The sequence below is a fragment of the Halictus rubicundus genome, chromosome 8, assembly GCF_050948215.1.
Source record: "Halictus rubicundus isolate RS-2024b chromosome 8, iyHalRubi1_principal, whole genome shotgun sequence".
NCBI classification, from domain to species: Eukaryota; Metazoa; Arthropoda; class Insecta; order Hymenoptera; family Halictidae; genus Halictus; species Halictus rubicundus.
Window position 1 is genome coordinate 14029816 of NC_135156.1, and position 18601 is coordinate 14048416.

The 18601-nt window shown below is 47.9% G+C and overlaps 1 protein-coding gene across 5 annotated transcripts in view; it reads left to right on the plus strand.

Moving 5' to 3' along the window:
* The window catches only part of Axud1 (AXIN1 up-regulated 1), a 42344-nt gene that overhangs the window by 15536 nt on the left and 8207 nt on the right, over positions 1 to 18601 (plus strand). The window contains exon 1 of one of the 5 annotated variants that reach the window (XM_076791994.1): positions 8267 to 8781. The exons of 3 other annotated variants lie outside the window; for them this stretch is intronic. The gene's annotated coding sequence lies outside the window, so the exon portion shown is untranslated. Of the gene's footprint in view, positions 1 to 8266; positions 8782 to 18024; positions 18495 to 18601 lie in introns of those variants that run through there. One more of the 5 variants, XM_076791995.1, reaches the window with a different exon arrangement.

The window sequence follows — 18601 nt, forward strand, 5'->3', positions numbered from 1 at the left end:
TTTACTTCCGAGTCCCAAGTGATCTGGATCAGGTCCCGGTTAGGTTTACTATTCAAGCGTTCACTCTGTATTTATATCGTAATCATTGTTGACAGATCAAGACAATCTTCTTACATCTGACTCCTAAAATGGCAACAGAACAGTCTCCTAGTAATTTCAACCCCTTTCACATAGTCTTCCGCGTTTAACCCTTTGTCTCCATTTGTGAAGGCAGTCTCCATCTTCTGCAACATAATAAATATACCTTTGTCCGCATTAAGATAAAGCAAACACGTGTATGTGTAATACATATACTTCATTTTAGCAGAAATGAATCTTATAGCAAAGAAAGAAAAATCAGCAATTATCTAACTTTTGTCGATCATCAGGAGATCTATGGTCTTTGAAAACGCATCGTGGGACAAGAAGCACAGCGGAACGTTCGTATCTCCCTCTCAGAAAATTGTTTCACTCCGGCCTTTTATTAATTAAGAAAGACAACCGTTCCAGCCCGGACACGTTCTCCGGCAAACGTATGTCGAGCCCGTAAATTGCATCGCGGTTAAACCTGAATGAGAGGTCCCATGCAACGCGTAATGCTCCGAAACGCTCTCGCAGAGGGTCGGCGTACGCTCTCGTACACGGTGCTGCCTCGAGAAACCTATAGTCTCCCTCGTCTATTGAACCGAGTACAATGAGCGACGACTATGGTCGCTATACCGGGCCAGCAGCGTCGTCGTGCGAGCTTCGTATTTATGTTCGTGTTAACGTTCCGCATAATCCGTAGGAGCGTGGCTTTGCAGGGAAATATGGTCGCGGGTGAATAATTAGAAAACACTTTCGCCCGGGGAACTCGACTCGCGACTGGCCATTAACTTGTTATTTACGCCAGTCTCAGGTAACACGATCTTGCAACACTAGTCTTCGGACTAGTGGTGATTGATCGTCGCATGCATTTTGTCTATTGACACCGATGACGTCTATGAAGCGACGACGTTCGGTCGCGTATGTACACTACAGGGTAGTGCCTCGCTACTTGCACGTGACCTTAATCAATTTTCAGTGATTCGGAAATGGTGCATGTTCATATCGCGATGGGGTTTGTACCAATGATACATACAGAGAATTTAAATACCTGGTCCATAGTTTATAAATAATTTGGCGGCTGGACACTTAGCTGAATCACCTCGTATATTTCATACGAAATCAAACGGGATTGAGTAGACTGCGGATTTTATAAAATAACTACACGAATAAACTGTAATGACTGTGATTGGGTCAAAGACAAATTTTGCTTTATGTAAAGATCCCGAGTAGGCGTGGCTTCTCGGCCGGGGCCAGAGGAGCCCCACGGGGCAACCAGCGGCTCGCTCGGAGTTCTCTCGTGGTTCTCCATTTTTAATTTCCTCTAGTCACCAGCTCGGCAAATTGTGGGCCACGAGGCGGTTCTGTAGCGGAATGCGTGCGCCGATTGTGTGTGTACGACGACGCGCGTAATAATGCACGGTGCCCGTTATCTGCCCACACCTCTCCTCACCCCCGTAGCCCCATCCCCGTCAGCCTCGTTCGATTCGCAGAGAGAGGGAGAGAGAGAGAGAGAGAGAGAGAGATAGAGAGAGATAGAGAGAGCGGTGCTGCTCTGTGACTGCAGCCGTCGGTTCAGCGCGAGAGTTGTACGTAGATACTACGAATTGAATGAACGCGTCAGTAATCCTCGTACAGGATATCCAATCAGCGCACGAGGATACGGCACGAACGGCGTTACGTGTATCGATTTGTAATAACATCTTTTCGCTTTCCGGCTACCGATTTTGCCCGAAGTTCCCGGCAATCTGGCGACCCGCTGCCCCCCTCTACAAGCTGTAAAGATTGAAAACGTACACTGCTTACGGCCAGGCTAGGGATTATTGCTGCGATTTCGCTCCGATTTCCGACCGATTTCATCGTGTTTGTCGCTTATTCCTCCTTTAGAGTCCATAAAGCGTCGCAGTAGGAACGAAACACTTAAGGGTTGAACGGTTTGTCGTTCTTGATCTGCGACTATGAAAATAACTCAGACTCATTTGTGTACTCATTCTCTATCCTTATCTACCGAGGTAGCTTTCCCAAAGCTCAGGGTACCGACAACTGATCGGTGGGAGAAGCGTGGGGTTGACTCTTGTAAATTTAATCGAGCAGATTTTAATTAACTCCTGGGTGCGGTTTTCATGACGGATCTTATGCAGTTATGACAGAAATGAACAGATTCGATTTAAGGCAGTGGGCAGATTAATCCTCGCCCAACTTTGTAATTGTTTAGGATTATCTTCTTTGGATTTATCCACTGCTTTAATCATCCATTTTTTGAAACATATTTAAACGGGGGTGTGTGGAACCTAAGATTATTCAACCGAGCACTAAAGAGTCTGGAGGCGCGGTTGGAAACAGGGATTTTTGACTCGGTGGCCTACAATTTCGAATCCCTCCGAGGAAAACAATAATTCCGCGGTGACGAGTGGGTGCGAACCACTCGTCAGGGTTGGTTCCAGAACGATCCTAGACCGGGAAGCCTCTCCAGAAATAATAGAGACACCCTCTGACACCGAGCGGATTCACCATCAACCTCTGTTCACCCCTGCTCGCCCCACATCGCGAGACAGGCGGCCGATTCGAGCCGGTAAAAGTTCGCGGACGAGTGTCAACGCATTAATCACGATCATTAAAAAAATTTCATTCAGAACCGACGCCGACGCTGCGGCGCTCGCTCGAGCTCCAGCGTAGCTGTGTTGGTTTGTTACGGTGTAGTGCCATGGATATAGGAGAGCAGGAGAGAAAATACGAAAGAGAGAGAGGGGGGGGGGGAGGAGGAGAGAGAGAGATGGGGAGAGAGAGGAGAGTCCATGGTATGTATGCACGTGGACTGCTATAGTGCTACACTGCGGTGGGATCGATTCGGCCGGGGGTGGAACAGCCCCCACCCCCATTTACAAGCCCCAATATACACCCCCGCAGCTCGGCCTCCGTCTCTTTCCCACCCCCGCAAAATATCCGTGGGTTCGTTCGTTCGTTTCGTCTACCCGCCCCCCAGTTTCCTCCTCTTTTTCCACCCTTGTCCTTTAGCATCCTCGTGGTCGTGTTGCTTCTTGTTAGATTTTCTACCTACCTGCTCACCCCTGCTTCCCTCGGCCCCTGCAACGAGAAATTTTTCAGGAACGCGGACGACGAATGCTCCGCGTCGCAACGATGACGTGACGGATTGGTTTCATTATCGGGAATATTTTCCGGCTGCGTATTTCCAACGGATTCGTCTCGCGCGTCCCTCCAACGGCAGGTTAGGCTTTCATTAACCATTCAATGACCAGGTTTCAAGTGCAGTTTCTTATCACCATCGGTGCTCACGTGCCGCGTCCTCGATCTCGTAGTTTACGCGAGACTGGTAAAATTAATCTTATACCCGCGATTTTCTTTCACTACGAATACTTATCCGTAAAAGATAACGAGATGAAGATAAGATAGGCGACGAAACGAATGCTGGTAGCATCCCAAACATGTACGAAAGTGTTAGGGGTGCGTGCTTTGCAAATGTGCTTGTATTTTGAAGTTTGTTTCTGTTTTGTGCGAAAGGGTTCTCTTCCGGGGAGTGGTAAATATTGTATCGGATGGGAAAATGGTTCCGGAGGACTGCCGAAGTCCTGCGGTGAATGTAGACGCCGCACGATGATTATAGTGACGGCCGGGCGCCCAGTTCTTTTGTCGTTTGCCATCCTATGTACTCTCTGCCGCGGATGTATTACTGGTTCCTTAGGTATGGCGACGATCGATACGCTTTCCCGATGAAAATTATGTATAACAAGAGAGTTCAGACGGAGGACGCGTTTGCCTCTCCTCTGTTGCCATTCCTCTAAACTTGCTTAAGTCACCGCGGAAGTAATGCTGCGCTTGCAAAAATCTTTAAAAGAACAATTTTTCTAGGAAATATTGAACCATTACTTTTCTCCGATGCAGCCTCAAATATCCGGTTGCTATAAAATTGTTAATAGCTCGCGGAGCACAAGATAATTAAATACGCATTATCTTGAATTAAACACCTTTCTCAATCAATTTCTACACTCACAAAATCAATCGAGTTCTCAATCGAGTCATTCGAGGCCTAGAGTGTATTTAAACCGTGAAGACACGATGCGCATGGGCCAGAGGTCACGTGATCGATCGGGGCTCCCCCCACCCTTCTGCCAACCGTGGGCGTCGACCTCGCTGACTCCACCCACCGGCTCCGATCGCGATCAGTCAGATTGTAAATATACCACAGAAAATTTTTGTTACGAGCTTCGTTGCGAACTCCAGGCGGTTTTTAATTGAAATAAAAATTGTATTGCTTCCAGAACCTTTGTAGAACCGTGAATTCGATACGCGAAAGGTTCACGGTCCGCAAGCCCCGTTCGCAACAGAATTCGCGTAGTCGCTTTGACGCGCAGGAACAGGTCGCGGCGACAATGCCGAACGAAACCAGTTTACACGAGCCCTGGGTACGGGTGAACGGTGTGACCGGCATTGTGAACGCCAAATCAGAATTCTACTACACGCTGTATTATTATACAGAGCGGCTAATGAATGGCCAGGAGCCGTCGCGCGACACGCGTTCGCCATTGGCCAGCTGCTCGCGCGAGTAATTGGCGGAATTGGCATCGAACCGTGGTGTCGATAGAGCCGAACAGAGAAATTAGAAAATCGATCGGCGGATTCAGTTACCTGAGCGCGCGGCTTAATCACGACAGATCGCCGCGTTGATTGATATGCTTGGTTTTCAGCCGATTGTGCTCGGTACACCAATATTCATAAGGGAAATCTATAATCTGTCCTGGCTGCGTACAACCTACATCCGTTTCAACCCGCAAAATCGAAGCACTCTTACCTACTGTACTTTCTGTATAGTTTTAATTTAACCAATTAGGATATTTCTTCCTGAAAGGAGTAACTACACTTGTGATCATAAAAGCTGTCCATCCGACTCGCATTACTTCGGATTCGTTACAGAAGAGTGGAATGGACAACTGATACGACTATGGACATATTTCAAGCGTCATCTTTGGAGAAACGGGTCATGGTGTTCTAAAAATAATCATAGCAGTTGTACGAGACCAATTTGCGCGGTTGAATATGATCAACGAAGTCAGGAACCTGTGGAGCACGCCCCCAATGAGTCACGTGACCTAGTAGGAGGCGCGTAGCGTTCATCCCCACCACACGGCGCTGCGCTATTGGTCCCAAGGAGCCACGAACAGTATTGACACGAAATTCTGCTAATTTGAAGCAGTAGTAAAGGACCCAAGAATAAATATTTTTTAGTCCTTCATCAACAGCCCACCAACACAAGCTTTCCGACGTCGATTCAAAGGGGGCTGGGGAGTACTTTTACACAATTTATTAACTGCCTGCCAGCACAATTTTTCGATGCCGATTCAAAGGGGAACTCAGAGACTGTTGGAACCTCGCGCACGTTCTTCGGCGCGCAGTGTCTGCAGCGGAGCGTGCGCGTTTCTTTTTGTGCCGTTTGAAGATGTACAGTACGTTCCGCGGTTAACTGGAACGAACGAACCGTAACCGCGAAAGAAGCGTGGCCCCAGGATCATTAAAAATAGCGGGTCTGAAAATAATTGTTACGAGGTGTCGAGCTATTCCGTTCCGTAATGGCCTATAAAAATCCGGTTAATTTCGCCGGTGTATGAATGCGGGCCGCGCCGCGCAGCGCCGCACCGATTCGAGATTTTTTTCGTATTAATGGCCCCGGGGAAGTGTTTACGACGACCAACGCCGCGCGGGCGCGCGCGCGCGGGTCTGTACAGGGCGGGAGGGTGTGGGTGGTACATTCCACAGCTTCCAGGGAGGCCACTGAGCGCAGGAGGCTGCATTATATTCCGCTCCCTCGGTCTTATTATGCCGGAGCGACCTACACCACCGTGCTCGAAGTGTGTTGGGACCCGCACACAGGGTAACGATCCTGTTCACGCACGAGATCCGCACGCGACACGACACCGACGGTTGTGCGTCCCTGTGAACACGCGTTCACTTGTACGGATAGGCTCTGCGGTACGCCGGTTCGCGATATCCAGGGTGTCCCAAAAGCGGACACTGCCATAGAATCCAGAGAACGTTTTTAATTTCAATGCCTAAGGGTTGCTCTAGACGCGTCTCCTCAGGTTCTCAGTAATTGGGAATTAATTCTGAGAAAACTAATGAAGCTAGGGAGCTGAAATTTCTCGCATATATTTACGCACGTTTGAAGTAACAGCACTAATTTTTGTGGGCAATTTTATTGAAAATTGTGGAAGTTATTAATTATTTGTTAGTAAGTGTGCAGGTCGTGTCGTGAGAGAGCTGTCGCCAAAAGGAAACATTTTTAGATTATTCACTGTAGGTTGTAGTGTAGAAAAATAGTCAACTAAAATTTTGTTCATAGTAAATGGAAGTGGTATAGTCGCTCCACCTCTCAGGGGTTAAGTAAACCGCCCATTTTTATCAAGAATAAAATTCTCTTGATAACTTGGAGGGCTCAAAGAAATTTATTTCTTCTGTCAGTGCTTTTACGGTTTGCTTCGTATTGTTAGAAGAAGAGACCCGAGGTACAGTGCTGGTTACAATAACTGTCCACATCACTCTCGTTACTTACGTGTTATAAGCCTGGAGTTACTGGAGGGGGGCAGACAACTTTTATGGCGGACGATGTACGTTAGACCTCATTCTTTCTGAAAAAATGGGCTACAATCTAGTAATATTAAAGTAGAGAAAATATTGTGTTTAATTTACACCGTGTAAAATCATGTACTGGAAATATGTATTTGATACATAGCTGAACTATGATACAGAATGAGTGATATAATGAAGAGTTTGAGAAAGAAATGAAGAATTTACGAGAAAGGCGACAATATTAGTAATTTATATGCACTTTGAAAAAGTTCAAAATATTTACAAACTCCGGAACAATAACGCAAGGCTCGAGATATCAATACATCATCCCAACATTCTCAACATAGACGACCTCGTAACTTGTCAAATAAAATATTCAAACACATATTCCCCATACCAGTGGGACCCACCAAAAAAATGCGAGAAATCAATTTCCCGTCCTCGAAAACCGTAATAACCCCTTAAGACGTAGCCAGAATGGAGCTCCCACCATTGCCATAGCAAAGCTCCCACGCCATTTATTGGGTCGTCGCGAGTAGTGGGAGGAAACGAGTACTCGAGGCGCCCTAGAAATAAGCAAGCGGTCTTTCCAATACCACTAATCTCGGAAACCCAAAGAATCCGCTCAAAATCAGTCCACGCACTCTGATTCCCATCATTTCCAAGTAAGTAGTATAACCGTTCGAAGTCAGACCGCGGGCACCCGAATCTCTTCGTAGGTTCACGGGGGTTCAGAAACACGGTCGCCGGGTTTGATTGGGCAACGAGCGGGCAGCAATTAGCGATCGGTCGTCGAGCAGGAAGGCCAAACGTTCGTGGAGCGTGTCGCTCGTCGCGTTTCAGTAGTACAACACGATAAATAGGTTGGCGCGTGGAGGCGTGCTCCATATTGATCCTGGGAAATATCTGGCGTGATCGAAGCCGATGGCCGAGTAGGCGAGCGATAACATTTGGACGGATTTGACGATCGATTTCCACGGGAAATCGGCGAGCGTTCGGCATTGCACCGAGGTCAGAAGTTGCTGAGGATTTACAACTGAACAGGGCCGAGGGAACCAGCTACTATCTTATCTCCTCTAAGAAGCTCCACCTACTGGATTGTTTATATGAGGTGTGATCAAACAGAATCCGGACGCTCTCGTGTTTCCTTTGGTATCATTTTTGGCTATATTGTCAAATCTCGTGCGGTGTTTTGGTCACTTCTTACCAATTAAAATTTTTTTCCCGTCGTACAATGGGTTCTTAATACTACTTCATTCTACTTCAAATTTTAGGACATAAGGTTATTTTCGCTTCTGGAGAAATGGCGAAAAAAAATGTTTCACGCCACAAGAAATGACCATTAAATAAAATTCAAATTGTAATTATCTGATACCAAGAAAACTGACATAGTCCGGTTTCTCGTTGATCTCGTATACTGCGGAGATCGTAAATTATCGAGGATTTAGAAACTGTACAGGGTGTAAGGAAAGTAACGGTCATCCGTTCCAGGAGTGAATCTACACTTTTGCGTCGGTGGACATTTGTAAACGAAATATCAAAAATTGCAAAATTGTTTGTAGCAAAGAAAATGATGGTTATTCTGCTTGCATCAATACCTGCTACTCATCGAGGAGAGAAACAGTTTGAGAGGAGCCATATGTCGGGAACCATATGTTATCGGAGGGACGAGGGGACTAGGCAGTTAGCTCTACACCTAATCTCTTCTAGGGAGCTCGATTTACTAGATCGTTTACAATAATACGGTTCATACCATCATGTGGTAGATTGTTTACAATAATAGATTAACGGAGTTTGTAGGTGCTCGGCAAGTTACGATCTCCGCGCGCGTTACCCGCGCGCATCCTCCGTTCTCGGCCTTGTCCTGGCGTCGCAGTAGACCACTATAGCCCGGGTCTAGTCGCGCTATAGTGGGCCGCGCGCACTATAGTGATGCGCCATGGTGGGCTGCGCAGAGAGGATATGAGAAAGCGGTGCCAGGAAAGCTGTGTGTGGACGAGGAGAGCAGTCGGTGTGGATAGAGCGAACGGTGGAGCGAAGAGCAGGATGGAAACAGGGAGACGAGCGTGGGCAGAAGGGAGACGGCGAGACGGCACTAACTGGAAGATTGAGTGAGAGACACGGGGTAGGAGGATTTGTGTAAGTAGTGGGCGAGAGAGGCGCATGTACAGAACACGGGGGGGACCGGTCCGACAGAGAGGGAACGAGAAATACTTCTGATGAGAATGGGCTAGCTCGGCGCAGAGAGAGGGAGACGCGGGATAGGGCACGACGCGCGCCGGACGGAGAGGGCGTGTGCTCGTGCAACGTTCAAAGTTAACGTCTGGCTGTGTGGGTGAAAGAGAAGAGAAACCGAGAGAGAGAGAGAGCGCCTCGGACCTTTCCCAGAAAGCAGAAAGCACGACGGAGCAATATCGCAGCGTCTGCCGGTGTTGTAAAACTGCTTTGATCTCGTCACTCGCTCGCTCCCGCGACCCCTCCATAGCGTCCTCTCGCTCGCACCAACTCGCCCGAGAGTTTAGAAAAGCCGGTACCCGGGGCCAAGCCGCGCGTTCCGCTTCTTTTTCATGAAAATTCGTATCAAGGCCCGATCAAACTGTCTCTTTTGAATATCTTCGCTCGAATCGCCCGCCTCGGCGATTTTACGCGAACGGCGTCGTACGGCGCGCATCGTCGAATCTGTGTTTCTCTTTTTCCGGGAAAATTAAAACTGTCGACGGCAATCCGGGAATTTGTGCTTCCGAAGCCAGCTAACGCGATTCTCGGTCTCGCTTTTTCGAGAAAATCGAGCGAGAGAGGGAGAGAGAGAGAGAGAGAGAGAGAGCTGCGAGTTAAACGCGTCTGCTTCGGAAACGTGGCTGGCTCGCGCGTCTGTGCATGACTGGCTGTTTCTACTTGCAAGGAGCATTCGTAACAACGCGCTGTCGCACTTCCCTCATCGATTTTACTCTTATCTGCGTGGCATTATCGGCGAACACAAACAATAGCACAATAACGTGGACTCTCGCAATCGTTATTACTAGATAACGGGACTTAATTCGTTTATTGGAAGTGTAAACGGCGAGTGTGTATACGACGATTAAGCGGGACTTTCGTTTTGTTTTTAACAGGAAACTTCCAGTTGACAAAATGCGTTATGGTTTCCGTAAAATAATCGGAGCCGGTGTACAGGCTCGAAATAACACTATTTTTGCTATGCGCATAACTCTGCGCGACTGACGAGCGCTGTGACGAATAAGTACGTAGAAATTTTATTAAGTGCGTCACGTTTAAAAGAAGGTCAGCAATTTTCTTCTAAATTCCAGTCGTACAAATTGTATCAGTCCAGGAAATTTTGTTGGTTTACGATTTTATGCATTTCAGGTAGAAGTAGACCAGTGAAAAGCAAACCTGCAAAGGCATTAGAAGACTTTAAGAACACTGTTACGTTACTTTCGATTTATTAAAAGTATTGAAAAGAGAAATACATTTGAATCTCCTACGACTGACACAGAACATTTTTATTTTGCATATATATCCGCAGTTTAATTATCGCTATTGAAAAATCAGGAAGAAGTGTATCAGGTTGCTAGTCTCTGATTTTCAGAAAACTATTAAATCGTTATCTTACTCTCACAGTATTGAACGATCTCGTAATGTTAATAAAGATACAAGCAGCACAAAACAACGATTCAGAATACGAAGAGTCGAGTCTCCCGGAGGTTCTAATTACTTCACCAAAATTTTACGAACGTCGTGGCGTCGATTTATATAAAACGCGGCTGGTTTTTTCTTTTCGCGGACAGCTAGTGGCGTCGAGTCATAAATAACCCATAAAAATGCAAATGCGCGCGAAGATCCGCAGACAATTTAAATGATCGCAGTAGATTCGGCCAACGGTGGACAGCCTCGACGGACAAACTCTTCGATTTTCTCGAAACCGGGGCTAGCCTGGAAAAAAATGTGATTCCATACGTTCGATCTGTTCCGGTGCGAGAAACACGTTACCATCGTTACGCTCGATACAGCGGGTGTTTAATAAATACAAAACAACGTGTATTTTTTCTCCTCTGGCTAACAGATCGAAGAAGATCAGCAGATCGTGAAGTTGTCGGAATTTCGTTGGAAATCGGCGAGCTTCTGCCGTTTCTCGCGAAAGTTAACGGTGTACGTGGAATTATTTAATCGTCGGAGAGTAAATTGCAACGAAGCCGACGCGCGACGTTACGGGGGGGCAAGAGGCAAATGTAAATTGGGTCTTCGCTGGAAAGCGGTACGATCACCGTCGTCGCGTTCCTTCTGCGCTCTAGCGTGCAGACACACCTGTTCGTACAAGAGCTACGGCCGGTTACGAGAAGTGACGTGTGCCTCTACGTACGAGGCGGGTAAACATCGCGAAATTTCGCGATGTGGCTCAAGAACGCGACCTTGATACCCGATCGAAACGTCGACACGCGGGAAGAAATCGAACGCGGGCCAACTTCGACGCGACGACGACGACGCGCGATTATGCATGTGCAATTACGCAAGCGACTTTTCGACTTCTTACCTGGAATACATTTCAATATTTTAAACCCGATCGGGGCAAAACGCTGCTATCTCGCGCGCGTTCCTTCTCGGATCGATGGCTGCGAGCGTGCAGCATCGAGCATCGTCTGCAATGTTGCTTCGATCTAGTCTGTTCGTGGCGATTAGGCTGCTATTACGTCAATCAAGCGAGGAGACAGTCAATTCTTTTACATTGAATTGTTTGCGCGTGGAATTAAAATTTTAAATACTGAACCGTTCGGATAGTCGAAGTACTGCTGTACTTGAATTTCCGATTGTCTGGTTTTGTTACGGAATTCCGATTCGATTCATGTTAATTTATTAACCCCGGCGTCTGCGAATTATCGACCCTCCCGTTAATAAAACAACGAGCTCGACGCTTAAATTCTCCGTGCGTCTCTTATAACGCAGATCATCTATTAATTGATGAGTATCATTCCCGTTCCATAAAGCGTGGAAATTCCCCTTCGTTCCCCTCCCGTTGCTTCCGCTGCTCCAAATGTCTGCCTCGCAGCGGAGAAACATTGTACAATGTTCTCCAATTAAATACAAAATTGATAGCCAATCGATATTCTACAAATTTACATACTCGCCCCGGATTGTTCGCGTCTCGCTTCTAATATTCTTGCTGTTATTGATGACCATTGTCCCGCGACTCGAGGCAGCAAAAAATATTTTCCTTTCGGAGCTTGGGGAAGGGGGGAATATCGAATCAATACTCCCCGCTTCAACACCACCTTTTTTCACTATTAATCAGAAGAAAATCGATCCTGGAACTTACAAATCTCAACCACTGACGCGATAAAAGCTTCGGTGGACCGATACAACTGCAGCTTTCGAAATTCAAACGTACCCAATTACGTCCGATAGGAGTGAAAGCTATGATTCTCTTGGCCCTGGCCGGGCCATTTTGAAAATTGGCTAATCGACCGCTGCGGACCCCGAAATTCGACGGGAAATGTATTCGTTTCTTAATCAGAGCTTAATCAGTGTACCTGAAGTGGCTAGTAGCTAGACTGCAGATTTTATGCATTTACGGCAAACATGAACAGGTCACAGACTGTGCTCACTGTATGAAATGATAAAAAGGATTAAAAGAGGAAACACATTTTCAATTAACTTCTGCCCCTTATCATTCATTCACACAATTTTTATTTTGCATAAATGTCTACCGACAAACCACAGTGACGAATGAGCAAGGTCTTAAATAAACACAGCGTGCACAGAGATTATGGTACCGTGAAAAGGAGATGATTCTACCCGAAAAGCCAGTCAAAAATGTAGAACAGAACTTTTTCGTTCAGGATACCGCGCGAATCCAATTAAAAAGTGTCGAGTGCACTTGCACCCGGAGAAATCCCGAGGGAGCCCGTTCGAACCGTACTTTTTCGTGAATCGGGCTCCAGACAACAAAGTTCCACGGTTATTTTCGCGCGTGGAGCAACGTCGATGATACCACCTGTGTTTAATCAGGAGTTAGCCGGGCGCACGTGCGCCCGATAAACATTCTCGAGCCTGATTTTCTCGAAAGCGAGGCGTCGCGCGAAAGAACTCTATTCTGCGTATTCTGTTTCTACGTAGCAACGCATCGGGTTGTTCGGAAAGTAATGTCGTTTTCTCTAGGGAAAATAAAAACGATTTTTAGAACCGTTTTCTCGGAGATCCCATTTTTGTCAGCAAAAAATTGATTTGTACGACTTTTGACGTCCCACGCATTTTTCACGGATATCATGCATCTGTCAGAAAAATGAGTAGAAGGAATTTGAAACAGTGGCGGGATTCAAAAAATTTGAGAATCGTTCCAGGAGGAAAGAAATTCCTGGCTCCTGCGTCTTGCAATTGACGCAGGCAATTTCGCAAAACGGTTCGCAGTCCAGCGATAACAAAACGATGCGATCTGTACGCGAACAGCGAAAAATTTGCGAACAACTTGATATAATTAACAGAGACACGAATTTCGCCCAGCTTTTTGCGTTTGCTGGCCCAGCGTGCAGCGTTTTGATACGCTGTCGCGTGGCGAACGGTGGCATTGCTTTCGCAGAATGAAACGCGGTGAAAAAAGCGTGGGAGGGAGGGAGGGAAGGAAGGGAAGAAAGAAAGAAAAGACCGTGGAACGGTGAAGGAAGACGAGCAGGGATGCCATGCCGGTGCGCTCTCTGTACGCCTTCTACTTTCGCAGCGTAGCGACAATTACGGCGGTCGCGCAGCCCGGCGCAAGCGCCGCGCTCTCTCGTTCGTTGAACCGTTCGTGAGAGAGACTCGTGTGTGCGTGTGACAAAGAGAAAGAAAAATATAAATGGGAGAAACGAGGAGAGAGAGAGAGAGAAAGAGAGGGAGTGAGAGAAAGAGGGACTGGCGGGAGAGGAGACCCGTAGACAATACCGCGCCAATTCTACGAGCGCCGCCACCGATGCGGGACTTTCCAATTTTCGAATGTATTACGTCCGACTAAGAACACGGAAAATCTCATTCGAACTCGAAAAACGGAGGACCCGATCCGCCTCGCTGATCCGCTCGATCGTAATTCTTCGACGATTCCCTGTTTAATTCAGTTTAATAGTCGGGAATTTGGATTCTACTTTGTACCGATTTGCAACTGTTTCGGAGAGTGGAATGAAGACAAATGCTGTTTGGAGAATCGTTCGGGCACTACAGTTCTGGAATAATGGGAGATTGAACGTAGATTTGCAACGTGGTCGACTTGGTCAGTCTAAAATTGAATTTTTGCAGTAATTTTCGTGGACTGCGGGTTTTATGCGTTTATGGGAGAAATGGGTGGATGAAATACAGAACAGTGGAAGCTCTAGAGCAATTAATTAACACTGTTCTGAAACACAGTTTTATGGGGCCTCCGTCTCGAGACAATTTTTATTTCGCATGAAGGTCCGCTGTCTAGTGATCAGGATCTGCTAAACGGCAGAACGTTGGAAGCGTCACAAATCTTAACAATTTCATTTTTCTTTCATTCGACTTATTACTTTGATTTAATCGTATTTTCGAGGCTGCCAGGTTGCCACTCGAAGTTTCAAAGCAATTCGAACGAGTAGAACGAAGACAAATGCTGTTTGGAGACCGGCTTTGGGTACTATAGTTTTGGAATTATGGAAGATTGAAAGCAACATGGCCGCGTCCGTCGGTCTTCTGCGCTAAATCCATTCGATTTTTATGTCCGGACCGATTAGAATCTGCTGCGCGCGTTACGTAAAATGATGAAGGTGTCCATGGGAAAATAGGTTGGAAATGATTCGAACGACCTGTTTTCCTAGATCGCCGCCATGTTCGATCGAGCCGCTGAGGAGCACTTTCTTCGATTCTTTCCTGCGTAGAAGCTATCGTGCTCGCCGCTCACGTCCGTGTACAATGTTTCGCATTTGTTTGCACGTTAAAAATTCATCTTCACCCCCGTAGTGTTATCGGGGCGACCTCGTAAGGGATGTTTCTCTGCACCGCACAAGCTATTGAAAGCAAGACGCGTTTATACATTGTAGTACAAACTCTCCAATCATTTTATTTTTTGCAATGCGACTGATATCCTTTCTCGCCATTTATAAATTAATTCTTCTACGCGCATGTAGGCTGTAGCAAATTCAACCCAGAAATGGTAGCCTGGGGTCTCTCATGACCCCAAGAAAATTTCTGTACATTAATTTTCGCTACTATGTCGTAGCAAGTTTCTCTAAAATCTTAGTAAACTTTTACAGAATTTCAGAAAAGTCCCAGTTTGATCAATACGACGAGTTCATAATTTTGCAGGTTTTTTTTTTATATCGCGAAGTAGGTTGCTCGAATAAATATATCTAGTGTCGCAAATTGATTCAAGTCCTAAGTTAGCCGTTTAAAAAATTGGTTATGGGCGAATGTGAAGAAATTGGGACCATCGCGATCGCCGATGCGAATCCGCCGGGAAAGTCGCATGCAAGGGTAACGATAAGAATGATACAGTGATCGGTGCGTGGTCGCTTACATAACGACGGAAACCTGTTTGGAACACACCGCGAACGTATCGTTGGTATCGCAGCGGTGGTCACGAGCCATTCGGGACCGGCGTCATTGTTTATTCCCATATTTTCCGGGCGTCGGAGACGTCGTTGTTATCGTGGCCGCGTTATTATCGTGGAGCACGTCGGCCGAGTTTATCGTCTTCCTCCTGGGAGGCCGGTCAATCGCTCGGATCGATAATGCACACGATTCTCCGCGTTTACCAACGATCTCCCGTTTCCGGTTCTCGATGGAAGGAGCTTCGGAGGCTTTGCACCAGGTCCAGGATCCTCGAAATTCGACGCGACACTGCTGCAACGATAGCTGACACTCGCCGGTCGACCGATGTTGCTCGATAATCGCCGACAAGTGTAAACGAGGTTAATTTAAATAATCGAACGGCTGGTCGAGTCTAGTCGAGTCGAGTCGCAAGCGCGTTTCTAATCACCGAACAGCGGATCGCGAGTTTGCAGCAAATTCTGCATAGCAGACACCAGGATTAGCCTCCACTTAATTTCTGTTTTCATCGGTTAATTCTCAAAACCGTGAGTTTCAGATCCACAGATTCGTGAATCGATTTTGCTTCGCAGTTAAGACGCTTTTTATTCGGGACGAAAGGGATTATTGCGTTTTGGGGCTCGATGACTCGCAAGAAGTATCGTTATTGTGGTCGTCAACGTTCCGGCTTTATCGCGACGGAAATATTCAGCGATCCCGAGGCGCTCCAAGATTTTCGGCGACTTTGTACGGGACCGGTATTAATTATGCTACGAGAAGAACGGATTTCGTGTCTGGGCTGCTCGAGCCTCTCCGCGTTGCAACAGGGAGTTTCTCTTTTTATCTTCAGTCAATGTTGCGGCATACGAACAGCGACGGGTTTGAGTCGCGTCCGATCGTGCGGCGGGAGTATTGATTTGTTTCGGATACTCTTCACGGTTTTCCTTGTTTCGAATTACCGTGTTGCACACGGGAAGAGCTATCGGTCTACGAAACGCTATATGCTTTGAAAAACCATTCGAACATTTTGGACAAATTATAGCCATCACTACCGACGACTCCACTGTTCGATTCGAGGACGTTCGTATATCGGGACATTGCAATGAGTTGGACCACAGAGTATAATTCTGTAAAGACCTTCTTCTACGAAGATCTAAACACAATTGAATTTGATTTCTATCTTTAGCGGAACGAAATGGCTCTCCCACCTTGGACATCCAAGGCTGCAACTGATGAATATACTATCAACTTTTAATATTTATTTTTATTGAATCGAAATCATTTGTATGTTACATTAGAACTTACAAATAAATACTTACATTGTAAAAGACTAAAATTCAGATTAGCATAAATGAGGCCGCTGTGGTCACTTAAAGGTTTATAAACAGCCCCGTTATCGGTCTCCCAACTAGACATTTGGGGTGGTGAAGAGGGTCGAGGAAGTGGGGAAAGTTTTATGGCTTCGAGGACCTCGGAGGGCCACCGGGATGATCCCCGGAAACCGTGAAAGAAAGAAAGCTATCCATAATCAGCTTAGACATTTCCATCATAGCCAGACATAATCACAGCAGGTTCTGATGAACCCTTCCAAGACAAACATCCCCGAAAATTTCGATCGTTCCTCTGGATCCGCGTCCGCTTGCTCGGCGCTCATCCAGCCGAGTAGTACATCGGTAAAAATCGCGTCCCGGTGGAAAGAGTTAAGAACACCTTTGGTTAATTCTCCACTCTCCCGATTGCGTAGGCGTAGCCTGGTGGCCGATGGATTGGCAAGTAACGCCGTTGTGCGCGGGTGAAATAGAATTACCGTAGAAAGGCCGCAGAATTTCACCGGACGCGTAATCGATGTTCCAACTGGCGGTCGCCGGTGTGCTCCGATCGCTTGGCTCTTTGTGCCTCTCTAAATGCTCGCGGATCGTCGCTCGCGCTCGGTCGCGGGGCGGCCGTTTCCGAAAAAGCTCGAAAACACGGTTCGGGATCGATCGCCGCGGCGCGGCGTCGTCGTCGTCGTCGTCGTCGTCGTCGTCGTCGTTGTCGTCGTCGGCGTCATCGTCGAAGCTCGGTTTCGATCGGTCAGATGAGAACCACGGTGTGTGCCTACGTTTCGTAGCCCCCCGTACACTGTATTACACATTCACGAGCGTCCCGTTGGTGGGGGTGAACGACGCACACTGGCGCGCCGTAGAAGTGCGCCGGTATAGAGAGTATAGAGAGTACAGTGTACCCTTCACTAGCGCGGAGGAGAGCGAGCCGAGGGTAGCCGAGGCGGACCGAGCGGAATCGTCATCGACGCGGCGTACAGGCAGCACCGCTCACTCTGCTCCGAGCTGTCGAACGCGACGCACGCGCCTCTTCGGATTCGATCCGATTCGATTCGATTCGATTCGCTTCTCTTTCTCTCAGCGAGTATCGTACGCTTGCTGCTCTCTCCGCTCGGAAGGGAGCTTCTCTCGTTCACCATCTTCTTCGTTTTTTTTTTATTCCCTCGCTTTCTCGCGATCGAACGGCTCTCGGATCGCCGGGCTGTTCAGTTCACCTCGTGCACGTTCACGCAGAGCTTGCCCCCGAAGCGACGACACGCCGTCATCGTCACTCCGCACGCGTTCGCTTCTGGCTTCTTCCGCTTCTACGCGCTCTCTGAGCCGTGTTCTCCTCGCCGACGCGTTCCGCGCTTAATCGCTCCTCTTCTGTGCCGAGGAACAGCAGTTCCAACGATCGCTCTTCTTCTTGTTCTTCAGCTACCTCGCACGATACCAGCAGCTGCTATAGCACCCTCTTCTTGAGGGGACAAACGCGACTATCCTCCTCGGCCGCATCGTGACTGGCTCTCCGCTCGAGCGACCACTTCGAATCCTCTTGTTCTCGCCGATCTGTTTCGGGATACGTCGGTTCCGCGAATCCGGGCCCCATCTGGCCCCCGGGCATTGTTGCATGCTGTGCGACGCGGGGCCCGTTCGCTCGCGACCGATGGAGGCCGACGATCGACGCGGCTCTCTCAGGGACGGACGCGTCCGCGGTCAGAATGGAGGCAGCTGGAGTTGCGAGACGACCTAAACGGTTCGAGGATATCGGGAGAGCCTGGTCGAGGTCGGGCCACCTCGTGTTCGTGGGAGTAGTGGTGCGGGGACCCGGTGGCAGGGGGGAGAAATCGTGGGGGTACGCGCTACTCGGACGCTGGAAAGAAACTCGGACGGAAAGAAGGAGGAATCGCAGAGGGAGAGAAGCGCGTAAGAGTAGAGAGCGCGATAGGGCACGGAAGGGATAGAGGGGTCACGGAGGAGACATGAAGACGCGAACCCTTTTACACCTGGCTTGTCGCCGAGTTCTCTGGGGTATATAAAGGGTACAAGGTGCGCATGGTAACCGAAGGCAGACAGAAACCTCTCTCTCTCTCTCTCCCACCTCCCTCGCCCCCCGCTGCTTGTACCCTCCTCCTCCTCCTCTTCCTCCCCCGCCC